The sequence below is a fragment of the Microtus oregoni genome, unplaced genomic scaffold (assembly GCF_018167655.1).
Source record: "Microtus oregoni isolate MIOR12 unplaced genomic scaffold, Mior012 000008F_ref0000371, whole genome shotgun sequence".
In the NCBI taxonomy this organism is placed as follows: domain Eukaryota; kingdom Metazoa; phylum Chordata; class Mammalia; order Rodentia; family Cricetidae; genus Microtus; species Microtus oregoni.
Genome location: NW_024543067.1, coordinates 28,615,596 through 28,633,522, shown reverse-complemented (window position 1 = coordinate 28,633,522; position 17,927 = coordinate 28,615,596). Strand labels below are relative to the sequence as shown.

Sequence of the window (17,927 nt, the reverse complement as noted above, 5' to 3'; positions counted from 1 at the left end):
TCCAGAAATCGGCAGATCAATGACACTAAAACTGCCACACCAGATTTACTACCTGGGCTATTTTTCCAGTTATGGGCATTGTGAAAGAAAATGTCAAAAAACAAAACAAAAACAAAACAAAATAAAACAAACAAACATGAGCCAAATATGTTATTTCCTTGACTGTTCCAGAACTCAGTGTAAGCCACCACTGCCACCACCCCACCACCCCACCATTTATGACAAGGGATAAATCCCAAGCCCAGCCCCCTTAGAGGGAATTCGCATGTATTCACAAAAGAGAATTGCCTCCCAGTTAGAACCAAACCACACTCTCCCAAGTGCCAGTTCCCTTCTGGAGCCTACATAGGTGCGCGCCCGGGTCTGAGCCTCCTGTGTCTGAGCTATCAGCACAGCCTGGTTATCATCAGGGACAGCAACAGACCAAGAGAGGAAGGGACCTAGAGTCTGCCAGCTCCAGTGCATCCTTAAACCAGCACGTTCGCTGTCACTGGTGAACGTGAAGCACCCAGAAGTGGACAGGTAGGGGTAAACAGCCTTTCTCACTTTGGAGAGAAGGTGTGGGGGGATGGTACCGGTTGGCCAGTGATGCGAGTGGAGTACCACGTGTAAAAGAAAGAAATCCAAAGCCCTGCTTGAGGCACACAGTCTTTTACAGGCAGGGACATGCTAAATGAGCCTTTGCAGCGCGAGGCAGCGAGGCGCCTGGCGACGGTGACAGCGCTGAGCGAGCGGGAGGGGCGCGGGCAGCTCCTGGAGGGACCCAGCCAGTCAGGGCGCGCGGTGCGGGGCGCGTGGACGCATTGGAGCATCCGCGCGAGCCCCGAGCAGCAGCGGGAGGAGGCGCCCACCTGCACCTGCCTGCATTTCCCAACTCCTCCGCCCCGTGCAACAACCCGCAGCCAAGTGCCATTAAAGCCTGTGGCCAGGAGGATGCCTCACCTGGGTCCCCTATGCTGGGAGAGGCAGGGCAAGCCGGAGGAGAATTTCCAGTGAAGGACTCAGAACTCTGCAATTTCTGTTCTGCCACAGGCTGAGGAGCAAAAAGGAACTACTCCATCTGCGCTGCACCCAGGGCAGGAAGATGGGAGAACGGGATTGAGAGTTCCCGAAATGGACAGAGGCAGCTGGGATCTCATTGGTAAGTAGCTGGCATTCCTTTGCTGGTGACTACTCCCTGTGATGGTGCACTTCGGTTCCCAGGCACTTAGGGTTTTTGACACAGACGCTTCATCAAAGCCATCCTTTCTTGCTGTTGCCAGAGGTAAAAAATGTCTAATGATGCTTGTTTAAAGACGGAAAGACAGTATTTTTCTCTGCTGGGATTTTATATTGAAAAGTTGAAGCAAGTATTTGTGTGTGTCATAAGGCCACCCGAAACAAGAGGGAAAAAATAGAAGCAAGTAAATTTAGGGATAGCAAATGCTAGGATGGATAAGAGTGACTTTTACTAAAGCAATACAATATTTAAGGAAAAAAGAAATAGGATGGGGTTTTCGGGTCATGGCTGAGCATCTATCTCACAGACTGAGCAATCTAAGAATAGAGACGGAATCTAGCGGTGCTGTTAACTTGTTAAAATTCAGTAAAGATTCGAGCAGAGTTCTGCAAAGTTTGGGAACTGGGAAAACAAAACAGTGCCTTGAATTACGCTGAGTTATTTTTCCCAATGTGCTATACATAGATGTGTTTACTGAATACATGTTCCAAATTCTGACTTTTATTGGAAAACAGGGAGAGAATGTTAGTTTAAATGTCTATGACCGTGGTAGCCAGTGATCTGAGGACTGCTCTGCCAACTAAAAATTTTAGGTCAATTAAATTGTTTTGTTCCAAAAGAATAAAAATCCACTAATATTTCACGATAATTTTATGTAAACTTAGCACGAGGCAGGAAATTTGGTATGGTAATTTAGGGCAGTTTTGGAAGTATTCTCTATTACGGCTTCCCCCACATTCAGTTCATATGCTTTTTCTGAAGAGAAGTCACTTAGGTAACTCATCTCCCTGCTCTGATTCTGAATCTTAGCCATGAAAAAGAAGAATGAACATAGTAGCATACCTTAAAATAGCAGTGTCATGAAAATGAAACCATGAGAGTTACACTAACAAAATGTTGTAAATATAATTGGTTGCTATTGGGTTGCAGCCCAGCTACTGAATTACCTTTGCATGTCACAGTGGGCTACACGGACTGCATCCTGACTAATATTGAGACTAAACTGAGGCTAAGACATGAAGAAATGCTTGCCAAGTGTCAGCAGCCAGTGATGAACAGTTCACCTATGGTTCTTCCCATAATTTCTCACTTAATGGGGAAAGTATTTGAAGATCTTCGCAGGCACAAACCCCAAGTCTTAAGCTTGGCAGGCATGTTTTCACTGATTAGATGATAAACACACTAAATGTCTACAAAGGAATAGATTTTAAAAAGCTATTAAAATAGTGAATGTGTAGTATTAAAAAGTCAATTGAATCTAGTTGTAGAACGAGCACATTTCAGAGTCAAAATTTAAAACAATATATGTAATATGGGAAAAAACTGAATTATTTCAGCTGGAATGCCAGACGACAGTGGAAGAGGTTCTATCACCAATGGAATATTTAATTTAAAGGTTAAGGTTTGGAGACAAATGTTGGGGTACCTCTTAATGTTACCTAAAACTTATGAAAACTAACAGAGCAAAATACAGTTTTTACACTTGTCTTTGTTCCACATGCAACTAAATAGAAAGTTAAAATACTTACAAGTTTAAAAATGAAAATTATTTTGATGATTAAACTAAATGCTAGACTTTTTGTTGGAGCTTCGGTGTCATTAGAAAGCTTTTGGAAAAGTATGTGGAAAGAGTTGTGGAATTTTTAAATGGATGCCTGATACACCTGAATATTTCTCAAGATTTGTAAAACTGCTTTGACCATTAGAGGGCCTGAAACCTAGTAGGTACTGGGCAGTAAGAGAAAAAAGCTTAACTTTTACAACTATAGCCTGTTTATTCATTCAATGTCATAAGCTAGTTGTGCATCGAAATGTAATTAAACTCACACTTTAATTCAATAAAAGCATAAAGGATGAACTCATTTGCTGATATCCATTTCTTTAAGTGTCCTTTTACTTGACTATTTGTGAAGCCTGTGCTACCTTCAAGGTAGCAGGTAAGGGTATGGTTTGCTGGGCAAGCTGACTTCATTAAGTCAGGACCAGAGGGTGTCATTGAAGGGCAGAGTGCTTTGTCAGAATCAGACACCAAGCGAGTGTTGTGTTGGCAAAGGCACCATGGACTGTTCTTTACTTGCTGATAAAATAAAAGGTTCGTTTTTGTAAAGATTAAAATAAAATCACAAGTTGTCTACTTATGTTACTGTGAGGTTGACTTTGATATATAAATGTCGGGAATGCTAAACACGTTTGATAACAGATGTAAAGCCTTGTCTTCAAAAATTCTATTCTAACATTTTAACAAAGATGAGCTATTTAAGCGATTACAATTTACTTCATCCACATCATCACACCTACCTGACTACCTACTATTTTTATTACCTATGAAATTTATTTTAATGCTTTGGAAGATTGACATTAGGTTTCTCTTTAAAGACATATATACATTTATGTGTTTAGATTCTCTAATTCTGACATAAAGAGCTCAAGTATATGGCTATCTGCAGTAAGCCAGTTTTCTTGCTGAGATGATGATGTTTCCTAGACAGTGTTAAGGCTCAGTTAAGATCTTCATGAACTTTTAGGCTCTTTAGGGCAGGAGAGAAACTGGTTGGATGCTCAGAGCTGTCACATTCCTGCATGTTTGTTTCCTGAGTCCTTGTGATCGATAACTACATTAGAGGCTGGTTCACTTTAAAAAGTAATGAAGTTTCTAAAACTCCTTAACACTTAAATGTGGATTATAAACTTTTCTAATCTTCCTGCTCTTTAAGAGTATTGAATATTTCTATGTATGTAATTAGTAGGTTATGATAAATAGGCTATACTATTTTTTCAATTAGTTTGAAACTAAATTTTTTGATAAATGACTTGCATTAGAAATCAATAAAATATACTGTTTCAATGCAATCGCTATTAGGATAATTTTAAATGGCTTTAGTTTATATAGATTCACTATTTAAAAGTCATGGCTTATAATTAAATTATCTGATCAAAATTATTTTTCCTGAGTTAATGTCATTGAACTTGCTTTTATAAAACTATTTATAAAACTTACATTCTTTTACTCTCTAGTTTCTTATTGCCTATCTTAAATGTAGGTGATTTTTACCACTATTGATTCCATGACTTAAAAAGCAAAGTGTGTGGGCATATGCTCTGAAGCATGATGCAGCCTAAGTCTGCCGGTAAAGCCCTTCTGCCCTGTTCAGAAAGGCAAGCATCTGGCCAGAGAGCAGGAGTTCCTCTCTCCCCACCACAGGCAATGACACTCTTCACAACTTGGTAAACAGTGGTGTCAATTTGCCATCCACTGCCATCTTCATAAATTGTGTGTTTCTTAATCTCAGATTGCTTTGATCACTGCCTTATTTTAACCAGGTACAAATAAAGGTTCACTGGGCGACATTGAGTACATAGTTATGAAGCTTATGTTAAAATCAGCACAGTAATTCCTTCAAAATCCATAATGACCCAAAGAACCCAGCAGCCTGGGTTGCCAGTTTTTAAAATTTTTCAATAGATTCTATTAAGAAATTGACAACACCCTGTATTCCAAAGACGCCAAGTGTGGTTCCAAATAGTCCGTAGCTCAGGATGGACAGACCAAAGAGTTCAGGTCTGTTTAGAAGTGCAGCAGCCAGTTTGTGTGAGTGTGAGTGTGTGTGTGTATGTTTATACTAACACAGATTGGTAATCCCTTTTCAAGTTGAGAGCCTGCTTCTGTCTCTGTTATGATGGGAATTTGTGAAGTTTATCTGAGTTATTGGCAGCTGGATTTGGGACCAGAATGCAAATAAAAGTGATTCAATTATCTGCCACAAAAAAGTTGTTTCCTAACTAATAGATATAAAAATCTTATTACATATACAAGAAATAATAGGAGAATAGGAATCCTCTGGTCTTATTATCTTTGTATGTGCTAAGTACCTAGAAGGAGGTGTTATCTTTCATTCCCATCCTTAGTAACTGCAGCATAAAAGGTTTTGGAAGAGAAATCTTGCTAATAACATTGCTGGTCAAGGTGGATCAAAGTATTACTACTGTGATATTCATAATATTAGTAAAAATACTCAGTAGGAGTTTAAACAGCAGATGTGATTTCTTGACAAGGTCTAGAAGTGCCTCCTCATTTCCCATAATGTCCCTAATCACTGCACATTTAGTACGTGTTATCACAGGTGTTGACAGGGACTAAGTGATAAATGGGCAATTTCATGAGAAATTTACTTTCCAATTTATCAAATTTCATCTATAGCTTTGCAGATATTGAGCTTCCCATTTACAAGTACATTTTACCTAAAAAGACATCCTTCTTTAAATTAAACCAAATGTAAACATAACAGTAAGAGAATGCAGGTGATCTGTTTGAACTTAACTAAGAATTAATACAAGAATTCCCTTTCAATAATGCCGTACTGGCTGAGACACTATTGTACCTCAGACTTTGACATTACAGAATTATGCACAAGCTTCCTGCTGGTTAAATTAATATTGATGAGAAGACATAGTAGGTGATGATAGTAATTTTAAGACTAATTTTTATATTGGTAGAAAATCATTTTTGTTTAGTTAGCATTTCATCTTCATTTAATGTTATATGGTTCATTGGGCCATGGAACTGATGTAAGTGTCCAAGCTACCTCTGAAAACTTATAAAACACCCCATGTTTAAATCCCACAGGTTTTCTTTTGAATTATTCAATTATTTTGAAAAATAATTCTTCAAATTCTTTACCAAATTAGCTTTGCTACATTTCCTATGGTCCTACAAAATATGGAGACACTTGTTAGTGATTATTTTATTTTATTGTTTAATATTTTCAGCTAGAAATACTTCAGTTGACAGCTCTAGAGGGGATCCAGAGCTGGTGTCTTCACATCCTAAGACAGTGTGTTTTAAACTGTCCTTAGGCTTATATCAATGGTCCTGTTCTAAAGACAAAGTTTGGATGGTGGTTATATTAGTTGATGCTAAATTGGCTTTTTTCTTAAACACGGACAAATATTTTGAGTCTCTGAGGGAACAGAAAAACATGACAGAAAAATGCCATTAAGTCTTGGAAGGTTGCATACATAACTCCTTTTTTCCCGTGTCTGTCATAAAGATTAATTAATAGTGACACAAAAAAGTGAAGTGTTACCTTACAGGGATAAGAAAGATGTAGTTAGGAAAATTAGTAATGTTCTATGTCTTCTTCAGATTCCAAAGCATGTTGTAGCATTAAATTAGATTAGCATGTAGTGATTGTACTTCCATTGTTTTCATTGATTACCTGACACATGTTGGCCTCTGAGATTTGAAGGGTTCGCATGTAATATATTTGAAATTAACAGAGAGGGAAATGCTGGGACCAATGACGAAAGGAGGATCTTCCCAGCTTTCATCAGCAAACTTGAGAGACATTCCGCAGTCGTCTCATGAAAAAGGATTCCTTGAAATTCTATTTAAGAAAATTGAGAAGGATTTAGAATAATAAACGCTCGACATGTAACTTAATGACCCAAAAATTGGTGGGAAATGGGAGTGAGAAAATTTCAGTGTATTTTCAATTTTTAGTTAAATTTTTGAAATCATACCATTATTGGAGGGAGCATTTGATAGCAAATCAGAAAACATATCTTTGAAAATATTCTTTGCATATGAGTTTTAAAATTCAACTGTCAAGTTGCATATAAATTGTGGGTTTTATTATTATAATGTTAAAAAAGTAGAAAAAAACGAATCTGTAATATATTTAGTCATTATCTAAAGCAAAGTTCTTCTGTGGTCATCTGAATAATAGAAACTATTTTAAAATGAATATATATGCTAAAATATTTCAGTACAAAGAAGATGTCAGTTCTATTACTTACTAGATTTTCTCATATATTATTATTTTAATGATGACTTGTACTGAATCTTTCATATTTAAATTGTGACAAATTTGTATATGTGTCAATAAGAATTCATTCAAATTTTAAGGATTTCTTTCCTTTAAGTATGAAATATTAGAGGTTCACAACCTAAGTGTATTATAGAAGAGGTGGTGTGGTTGGAATGATTTATCTGCCCTAAGCCTGGGATTTTTAGCTCTATGCTGGTATTTCCTGTAGAAATTACAAAACAACCTCCAGATTCAATGACTGAGCAATCGTTGACATTCATTGAATTATTAATTTATTTGGAGGCTTATTTTCCTAAAACATGTTTCAATTCTTTCAGTCATCTTAGTAAAAGGGTGCCTACTTGAGATTTACAACCAGTCTTTGAAGTTTGATAATATGAAAGTTTGCAATAATAATCTTATGCTAAAATGTCTGGTTTTATTCATCTGCTCTTTGCATTTTAGGGACTGTTGTCCCTATGCAATGCACTGGGTGAGAGTCCTGGAAAGCTCGAAAGTAGATTCTGAAGTAATTACTTTCATGGGCTGTTGTGTTAGGTTGCCGCTCAAAGTAAAAATTAAAGGATAAAAAATTAAAATTAAGTGGATAAAGGACAAAGTAGGAGTGAATCCACACACCAATATAAACCACCACGAGAACTTTCTGCTGTGCTCTTTGGAGGTTTGTTGTGGTTTTTCTCCATGGAATCCTCCCAGGTTGGCCTACTTCATGTGTTTTCTCTATTTATTTCCCAGAGTCTAAGATATTTTACTACTAAGTTGTTCTAAGATCTACTTAACCAACATAAATGAGTGGGATGGTATAGAAGATTCAGAATTTAAATTTTAGAGTTTTGTCTCGATTATAGTGTATATAGCTGTATAATTTAAATCCCTGAAACATTATTGTCTTTATTGTCACATAATAATAACAGTGGCCACTTGGTTCTGATAATATATAACAAAACTTAATTTTAAATAATAAAATAAGAATTTTAGGATTACTAACAGTAATCGTATCCATAGCATATCACTGTAGTATATCTATAGCAATTTTTTGGTATTGTTTTTGTTTTTCGAGACAGGGTTTCTCTATAGCTTTGGAGCCTATCCTGGAACTAGCTCTTGTAGACCAGGATGGCCTCAAACTCAGAGATGCACCTGCTTCTGCCTCCTGAGTGCTGGGATTAAAGGCATGAGCTACCACCACCCTGCTACTATAGCAAAATTTTATGACTAGTTTGATTCTCATTCTATCACAAAGTCTTAAGCTCTTAAACTATGAAAAAATTTCTGTTTTTCTTAGGTTTTGATAGTATGATCACTGTGGACGGGAAGGTCAAAAATCTTTTAAGTATTACTATCAATTAATTGTTGAATCTATGATCATTTATTCAAATAATTCACATGAATTTCTTTCAAACTTAGTACTATGGGTGACGTTATTTGCCTTTGGAGACTGAAAAGAGTGGGATTTGATTATGGTCTTAAACAGGGAAGGAAAAACATCCAAAATAAAACAGTGTAATAACAAAATCAAGAATGTATGCTAGTAGGATTGAAATATAGCTCAATTTATTTGCCTAGCACACATGAAACTATGTGTTCTGTTCTCAGCACCAAATATGCATGGAATGGAGGTGCACTCCTGTGAGCCCATAACTTGAGGTGTGAAGGCAGAATTATGCAAAATTCAGGTTGATTCTTAGTTATATAAAATGTTTTGTGGCAGTTTGGGATTCAGAAATAAAAAAGAAATAGAGAAGGGGAGAGAAAGGAGAAGAAGGAAGGATGCGATTTGGGTAGAGGATGGGGAGGGGAAGAAGGAAAAGAACTACACTAACCGACGTAGCTCTGAAACTATTGTCTACTTCAGATCTTGTAGAAACAGAACTGTCCCTTGTGAGGTGGTTTGAACTGTCTTTTCAAATAGAATTATGAAGACTTGAACATCTTGTAATTTTAGCCAAAGATTTGCTTTCGATTGGAAAAAAATCCAAAAGTGTTACAGTGGGAAAATCTTATAAACGCATGGGGCTTCTTTCAGTGAAGGAATAGGGAGCTTTAAAGTGGCAACCAAGGAGCGGGACTTTGTTCTGAGTTAAGTGGATAACATCTTTCTCAACAAGATTTGGCATTTTATAAAAAGTTATTGTCCCATGTATAAATTGGGCGTACACTTCCTTTGTTTGCCTCTGCTTATGAGTCCCTTAGAAAGTGAAAATAAGTGAATCTGAAGAACTCAGGTTTTGCTCCAGTGTCATCCTTGGTGTGAAGGTCCTGAGGAGGGAGTGACCTGGAAGACACAACTGCGTGTGACAGTAGCGTGAACTCACCCTGACCTATCCAAGAGAAACGCACAACAGTGTGGTTGGTGTGCTCACAGAGAGCGTCTGGTTTTGTTAGGTTCCTATTTGAAGCTGTTAGAACTGCTTCCCACTGTGTTTCTCTTAGTGACACAAAAACTTCCTCCATTTTCCGGAAGGATTATCATAACCTACTATCCACAGTAAGAAGGAAATGAAACAAAAGAAAACTCTTTCAGAAAGGATCCAACTTACCATCAAACTTAGAAAAATACATTTGGAGGGCTGTGTAAAGATTTGGAGATGATTTCTTTTTTATCTGGAAGCAAACATAAATACAAGTTCTAGGTTTTAGCTTAGAATTTTAAGAAGTAAAACCATGATTTTAATTCTACCTAAATATACATTGATATTAGCATTTTAGTTTTCTGAAGATAAAATCTTTTACTAGGTCCCTGTTGTATCACCTACAATGGCCGGTAATAACGTCATGTCCTTGTTTCTCATTGGATGACTTTATTTGCACCGACTGAGTGGCACTGTCTCTTTTTGGATGGTTTTTGTTTGCTGTTTTCACTGTGAAGAAATGAAGTCATAGTGCTCTTTCACAGTATTGTTACATCATAGAATCTAATTTTGAAGTCAAGGCAGATGGTTTTGAATACTGTCTGATAGCAAAATGATGCAGACCACACTCATGTGTCTAGCCATTGCCTTCCATTTTGTTATGAGCTTTACTACTTTAAAAGTAATCTTATAAAGTGTCTTTTAATTATTTTTTATTTTTAAGGATATAGTACAGTTAAAACATTTCTCCCTTTCTCTTTTTCCCTGCCAACCCTCCCACACATCACTTCCAACTTTCCTTCAAATTCATAGCCTTTTCTTTCATTAGCTGTTTTTGCATATCTATATAAGTATGTATATACAATGGAATACAAGGCAGATTGGCTAACACAAATTTAAACTGCATTTTTATATGGTGAAATAGTTGCTTAATTTTAAAGCAAATCTAGTACCTTAATTTGAGTACAAATACATTTTACAAAGTTTTTTTATCTACAAGTGATAATCAAATATATTGCTATGCTGAGTTTGTTTGGGCTTGGCTTTGTCTTGATGACTTTGGCAATACGAGTTTTAAAGCAAATATATTTTATTATTTGTTTGGTAAGTCCCATGCTACTTTAAGTGGTGTATCGTATCTAAAAAAAATCAGTCTCTTCATCAAATATTTACTAACTAATCTATTATAGAATTTAAAACAGAAAGAGGTAGTAGAAACAAATAATAACAGTCCCCTAACAACTGTGATAAAATGTTACAGGGTATGTAAATGTTCAAAGAAACAAAAATGGAAGTAAAACCAAGAAATTCAAATAAGAGAGAGACTTCAGAAAGGCAATTGCATTGTTTCCAGTGTGGATTAAGTAAGTATTTCTACGGCGAGCTATTAAAAATGTCCTCTTAGTGATAGTTCATCAGAAACAGAGCTGCATTGCTAAATGGATTTGTCTTACGAGAAAAAAATTAAAGATACAAATATGTCATTTATTCTTTTCTGGGTCAAGCATTCAAACCCATATGTTCAACACAGGCATAGCATTTCTGAGACGGTACCCAGGCAGAGGAAGGGTGTGCCGTGTTATTGTCTTTCACGCTTTTTTGACTGCAGAAACTCTATATGACGGACTGCTTCCACATGACAAGACAGAACAGATTTTTTTTTAAATTAAGAAAAAGTCTGGCGCATTACTAAAATGAATTATCATCTTGAAATGTTAATTTCTTGCTGATGACTAGTGAATGAATAAGGCAAATTTCTCTTTCATCTGAAGGAATGACATTATTAGGTACAGTTTTATCATTTTATCTCAAACACTTCAGGAGAAATCAGTTTTCTACATGGGAAATGAAAAATCTCTATAAATGCATGCCTCTTTTCAGTTTCTTTTCTCAAATGAAAAATGATACAGATATCATTTTCAAGGATGGTTCACAGAAAGGTAATATTTCATAGATTTGCTTTTCAGAAACAAAAATAAATCATAACAAACTTTTCTTCTAATGTTTCACTTCTGATGGTTTAAGTGAAGGAGAAGAATTGCTTCAGTAGGATCCAGGCTATTTCCTGTTAGTCGTGAGTGATCTGCCACATTGCAGGTGTTGCAGATTTGAATATCACATGGCACAGTGTCTCTCAAAGAAGATGCTTGAATGAATGAACAGTATTTTTTATATCTCCTTTTACCTTAATTTTATAAAATTGACAAGGATTGTCTTAAAAGCCAATGAAATATACTGTGTTGTGTGTATTTATTTATTCAACTATCTGTCAACAGATACTCCTATATATTATTAACTGTTGCCATGACTGGGAGGAGCATGAAAAAGCAGTCAACTTTTCCTGAGAGTGGTTTCCTTTGGGGAGATACTTATTTAGAAAGGGACAGCTTGAGTCATGTGATACTCTTGTTTCAATGTCTTGATTGTCTTCTGTTGAATTTTCAGTCCTGGGGACATGAACTGCCGTTTCCTAAGTTAGTGTATTTGGACTTATTTTTTTCTTCCCTTTGCCAAAGCCTTGCATTGCTTATGCAGTACATCTGTGACATCTTAGCACACGTCTAGTACCAAGACATCATGATTTCAATTCATTTTTCCAGATCATAACTGCTGCTAATTATGTTCTTATATGTCTGCTGTCCCTTATATCATTTTTTTGGGGGGGGGGAGGGCAGAACTTTTGATTGCTTTGTATTCTGTGTAATTTGTAATTGTGCTATTGAGTTGTATAAGTTCTAAATCTTATTCAACTTGAAGAAAGAGATGGAGTTTTTAACACTGTGGATCAAGACAAAGTTTGTTAAGATAATAAACTAAAGCAGATGCAGAAAGGAAAATATTTTGTCACCTACATGATATGTGAGATGCTTTTTAAAAAACTGAAAATCATAGGAACAAAGTAGGATGAGCAAGTGCTGGTTAACCGGCGGAATAAACATTGGGTGGGATCTGCTCAGCTGGCAATCAGCTGGCGAGGCAGTTGCTGTATGGACCTGAGGACCTAGGGTCTGTCCTTGGGCCCACATAAAGGTGGAAGGAAATGCTGAAGCTACAGTTACTCTCTGATTTTCACTTGAGCTCACAGACATAGCACACAAAAGTTAATAACAGTCAAATTATTTTTTAAAAAGAGAACATGAAAAAGTGGAAATCAGAGGATGGAGCAGGATGAGAGTAAAGATTCATGAGGATTTCATGAGTACCATAGAGGGAGCATAATTTTATGGTCTGGAAATCTATCCTTTAAGTAGATAGAGAAAAAGACACCAGTTAATGGTCAAGTTTATTTGCATATATATATATATATATATGAAATGTTTTACCATCTCTTTCTTTATCTCTCTGTATATATAATAAAATGAATAAAACCTTTTTGCCATCACCGTCAAGAACACAGTCTACAATGAAAGCCAAATCTTACCATTAACTTATTGCCCAGTCTCACCTTTCTGACATTGGCCATTTCCTTCACACTTTTATACATTCATTCTTCCAAATGTTACACTTTTATTGTGTTTGGGTATCTGCATAACGGTTGAACTATATCTGTGTACACATAGACTATTCCATGGTAAGTCTATAATGCCTTATAAACCCCTCCATGAAATTATCGATAAATTCAATCCCATATATGCAAACAAATATATGTGAAGTGAAAACGCATATGTGAATTTTTAGTTACATTTAGTTAGAGCTGAGAGTGGCACCTACGTCAATGAGACTTCTTATTTGAAAGTTTGATTTCACTGCCAAATTTCCCTACACAGATAAAACCAGTAAGATTTCCTTTGTCAGTATGTTGGTGCGTGTGCATTCCCAGTGTGTTATCCAGCTTCCTCTGTGTTCCAAGAGACAACAGAAAAAGTATCTTGTATTATTCTAATTTATGTTAATATCATGAACATCTTTTCTGTCTGAGCTTAATGTTTGTGTCCATTCTCAAGTTTAACATTGTGAGAGTTATATCTTTTCCCTGTTCATTTTACTTGATAATAGAAACAAGAAGAGGAATGAAGCAAGAAGTCAATTGAAAAGGTTTGAGCCCCCACCAAATTTCCTAAGAAACAAAACGCATGCCTGTGATGAGCCCAATACATATGCATATCAATGTGGACGAAAGAGTCAGTGCAGGAACAGCCAAAAGGAGAGCGCTCAGCCTGCTTAGGAAGAAGGCTAACCCTTTCCCTGTGTTCAGCCTAGCTTCCAATGGCCTCTCATCTCAGCAGGTGCGGGATCCTTCACTGGAAACTCCTTCTTCAGTCTGCCTTTTGCTCTGCTCTCATCATCTTAGGCTGCTTCTGTTTTTCTGCTTGACAAACTTTAATGATTCCTTCTGCTTAGGACAGCATTCCCCATCTGCGTGGACCTGTTTAAGAGCCACACAGGAATAATTTAGGAACCCCTGGCTTATTTATGCTTACCATGGCTGCAATGAAACACCATGACCAAAAGCAACTCCGTAAAGAAAGGGTTTATTTCAATTACACTTTCAGGTAACTGAGGGAAGTCAGGACAGGAATTCAAAAAGGGCAGGGACAGCAGGCAGTATCCATAGAGAGGTGCTGCTTTTTGCTCATCATGGCTTGCTCAGTCTTCTTTGTTATAAAACCCAGAACAACCAGGGCAGGGATAGTGCCTCCCACAATGGGCTAGGCCCTCCCCCATCAATAACTAATTCTGAAAATGACCTACAGGCTTATCTACATGCCTGTCTTACGGAGCTCTTCGCAGATAATTCCGACTTGTATCAAATTGATATGCCACTCAGACTGCCAGGAACCATGAGCATTTTGTCTGTCAGATTGAACTACATGAGCACCAAACCTTTCTTTATATTTTCCAAATTTTCACATCTGTTGACAATATTTGTTCTCCCTGACCTGATTCTCCCAATGTCTCAGTAAGCAAATAAAAATGTAAATTAAAGAATTTCTTTTCCACCAAGAATGTTGGTTAGTTTTACAAATTGTTTTGCATAGTATTTATACTGAAGTCTTCACACAACACATGCTGCATATTGTAATCCCCCAAATACATCAACATTAATAACCTCTAAATGTGAGAAAACTATTCTTGTTATAGCATGACCCAGAATAATTCTCAGTAAGCATTCTTTTATGTGTTGTATGTTGTCTTTGATTTAAAAATATCAATAATATGAGTAATTCTGTGATTTATCTTTTCCTACTTGTGAAACTGCAGTAATATGTATTTCTGAAAACTAGGCTAACACCTCTTTAAAAAATAGTTGGGACTATCTAAATTTTAGTAAAAATTGATGTTCTTTTTTAAAAAAATGCTATTAAACATCACATTTAATCTATCAGCTAGCAAACTACTAGTGACATAGGAGAAAACTGAGTAGATGCGATCTACTTCTTTACAAATTAATTTTAGACAACTATTCTTTCAGAGTTTGGTTTAAAAGATTTTTAAATCAAGTATGACTGCAATGTTATAAATGCGTTTTCTTTCTTGCCTCTATTTTGACAAAATATGATCCAGCAATTCAATGTCTCAAGTTGATGAATAGATAATAGTCATAAACAATAAAGAAGAAGAAAAGGGAGAGACAGAAAGAGAAAAAGAGAGAGAGATCTGTCAGAGAAACTGGTTATAGTAACCTCGGAGGAATATCAAAGTCCCATTTGAGTTCACTGATCGATTGTCTTCATGCCTGGGAGCCTGCTCTTAAACCTTTTCTTAGTGTTCTGCATTTTTCTTCTCTGCCTTACGGAGCAAATCTCTCAGGCAGTCCCTCTGGATAAAAAGCTCGGTGTTATCAACAGGGAGGACTGCTGCACTGGAGAGAGTCGGCTCTCGACGTTCTTATTTTTCTATCACTATAGATGCTTAGAAGGCCAGGCATTTGTCACGTTGTTGCTGCCTCAATAAAAACACTAACAGCTAAAACTCTAAATTCTGTTATTCATCGCATTCTTTTTGCCTCAGTAAAAATACTAACAGCAAAAGTGAAATCAAAGACCATGACTTTCTTTGAGGATCAAGGGAGAACAGAAAGTTTTAAGATGTCTGACAAAATCATCAGCCACGGTTGCATACTTCCAGCATCACCGCATTAAAACTGCCTTCTCTCTGTCATTTTCCAGCGAGGGATGCAGAAGCCCTAAAGAAACTGTTGTTTCTGCGTCTTTGGTCTTTGTGTTGAGAAGCAGATATTCTAATGTAGTCTGTAGTGCCCAAGTGAAAGAAATGCTTTTCCATGTCTCAAAATGTCTAAGAGGCAGTTTCAGGGAAGTGTGTGGGGAGCAGGAAAAGATCTCAGCTATAAGCTGCTTGCTGCAAGAGCTTCAGAAGCCGGGTTCAGCGCCCAGGACCCACATAAGCCAGAGCATCGTAGGTACAATCAAAATGCTGGGGAGAAGAGGGGCTGGTCACTGAAGCTCACTGGCCAATCAAATTAGACAAATTAGGAAGCTCCCCTCACAGTAAGACAGTGTTTCTCCAAAAAAATAAGGTATACTGCTATTGAGGAAGACACAAATATTGATCTCTGAACTCCACGTGCCTACATTGTATATTCTTACAATCCTTTTGGGTGCACACATACACACATATATGCATACAAGTGCCATGATAAGAAAGAATGGTTGGCTTCACCGAGTATCAAAGAAACAGATTTTTAAAACTTGAAATGAATTTTATGGATTCATTTAACTTGCTCCACCATTTTGGGTGGTGGGAAATTGAGGGGTGGCTTGTTGGGTGGCAGACAGTTATGTTCTGCTCAGTTTTAGTCTCACACGGCTGAGATGACCAGATAAGAACTCTCACATAAATATTTGATCAATAGAACAGAGGATGAGAATCAGGCGAGGCTGAGATGATCAGATAAGAACTATCACTTAAGTATTTTCTCAATAGAACAGAGACGGGATGAGAATCAGGAAGCTTGACGCTATTTTATCAAGTTGTCACTTACAAGGATGAAGGTGTTGGAGAAAGTGGCAAAGGTGTTACAGGAGGAAACAAATTCTGACAGTATAACTACCTCAGCGACAGAAGTAAAGCAGGTTCCTTCTGCATTCACACCTGCATCCAAATACCACAACAACTCAGGAAGACTTACAGTGTTGCCACAAGGAAAAACTATTGTAGCAAGGTTCATCCAAAAAAAGCTATATAGAATTTATTTTATAAATATATATCAAGTCACTCAGGTTCGAAGGGAAATTTAACCATCTCATCAGTATTTGCCCATCTAATATTTTTATTTCTCTTCTGAAAGTGAGACATATGAACACAGAGAGAAATTTTGTAATTTAAACATGATACTCATTATCAATTTTTAAGTGATTAACGAAATTAAGAATGTAAACACATACTGAGGTATTTTAATATACACAAAACCAACAGGTTTGCTGTCAAAACTAACAGCTAATATTTAATTATTGGAAATAGCTATTTCATAGACTTTTATAACACTGCCTTCTGCTCATGCATATTACATTAGTAAAATAAGTTTGTCATGCACTTATCAAAATTAAGAAACATAAATCATGATATTGATCCTATAATTTGATCTGAGAGAAAAAGTGAACACCACCAAATATACTTGTACAGTGATTCCTGTAAAATAGGACATTTGATTACAATGAAAAATGTACATAGCATTTGGGCATAAAAGAGATAAATAACTTACAGTCCTTACATAGCTCCAAAGACCAGAAATACAAAGCCACACCAATTTACAGCAATTTATACAGGAAATGCTACTCAATTCATCCAGGGTCTGAGTCATTAAAATTGCTAGTCTTCAAGGAGCTGAGACTTTACCCTAACAATCAAGCCTTAGGTTTAAAACAGCTGTGGACACATTGAGAATTGTTAAAAGCACTAAATTGTATACACAGGTACTCTTTTTTTTACATCTGAAATATTGCAACTGTCACAAATATTTTCTTACAAATATTCACATTTTAACAAGTTGTTCAAAATTTTTTGGCCCACTGGAGGTGGAAAACAAGGTATATTTTCTCACTGTGTCAAGTTTTGTTTTATGTATTTAACATATTTCAAACTGTGCAGTGAAAGTAATTTTTATGAGAAATAGAACAGTTCATATAAATTGAAACTAAAGCAAAATGAGCTAGGTCGTGAACATATATAACTCCAAAATTAATATAATTTCTGATGGGTTACTTAACATCAGTTTGGAATTTCTTCCCTTTTATTAGCATTTTGTCTAGAAGGCTTCATGGTCAGTGCACAAACTTGTATTAATACAGTAATAAATCAAGCCATGATATCAGGTTACAGACAATTTTGAAGGTCATTCCAAACACTGAATTACTGGAATGGCTCTGAAAGTTTTCCTAAATAGGCTCTGTCCCTCTAGATAACATAAGGCAGAGGAAGGGTACCAAAGGGAGGGGATGAATTGTGCTGACATCATATGGCATGGTACTAAACATTTAAAACAAAATAATAGGCATGTTTACCAAATAAGAAATGCTTGCAAATTGACTCCTTAGGGTGTGTACTATGTGTGTGTTACTGTATTCTCAG

The 17,927-nt window shown here is 36.5% G+C and overlaps 1 protein-coding gene across 2 annotated transcripts in view; it reads left to right on the top strand.

Moving 5' to 3' along the window:
* Window positions 1-410: 410 nt before the first annotated feature.
* The window catches only part of Cntn5 (contactin 5), a 1,138,775-nt gene continuing 1,121,258 nt past the window's right edge, over window positions 411-17,927 (top strand). The window contains exons 1-2 of one of the 2 annotated variants that reach the window (XM_041657731.1): window positions 411-522; window positions 1,033-1,141. The gene's annotated coding sequence lies outside the window, so the exon portion shown is untranslated. Of the gene's footprint in view, window positions 523-785; window positions 1,142-17,927 lie in introns of those variants that run through there. The other variant, XM_041657730.1, reaches the window with a different exon arrangement.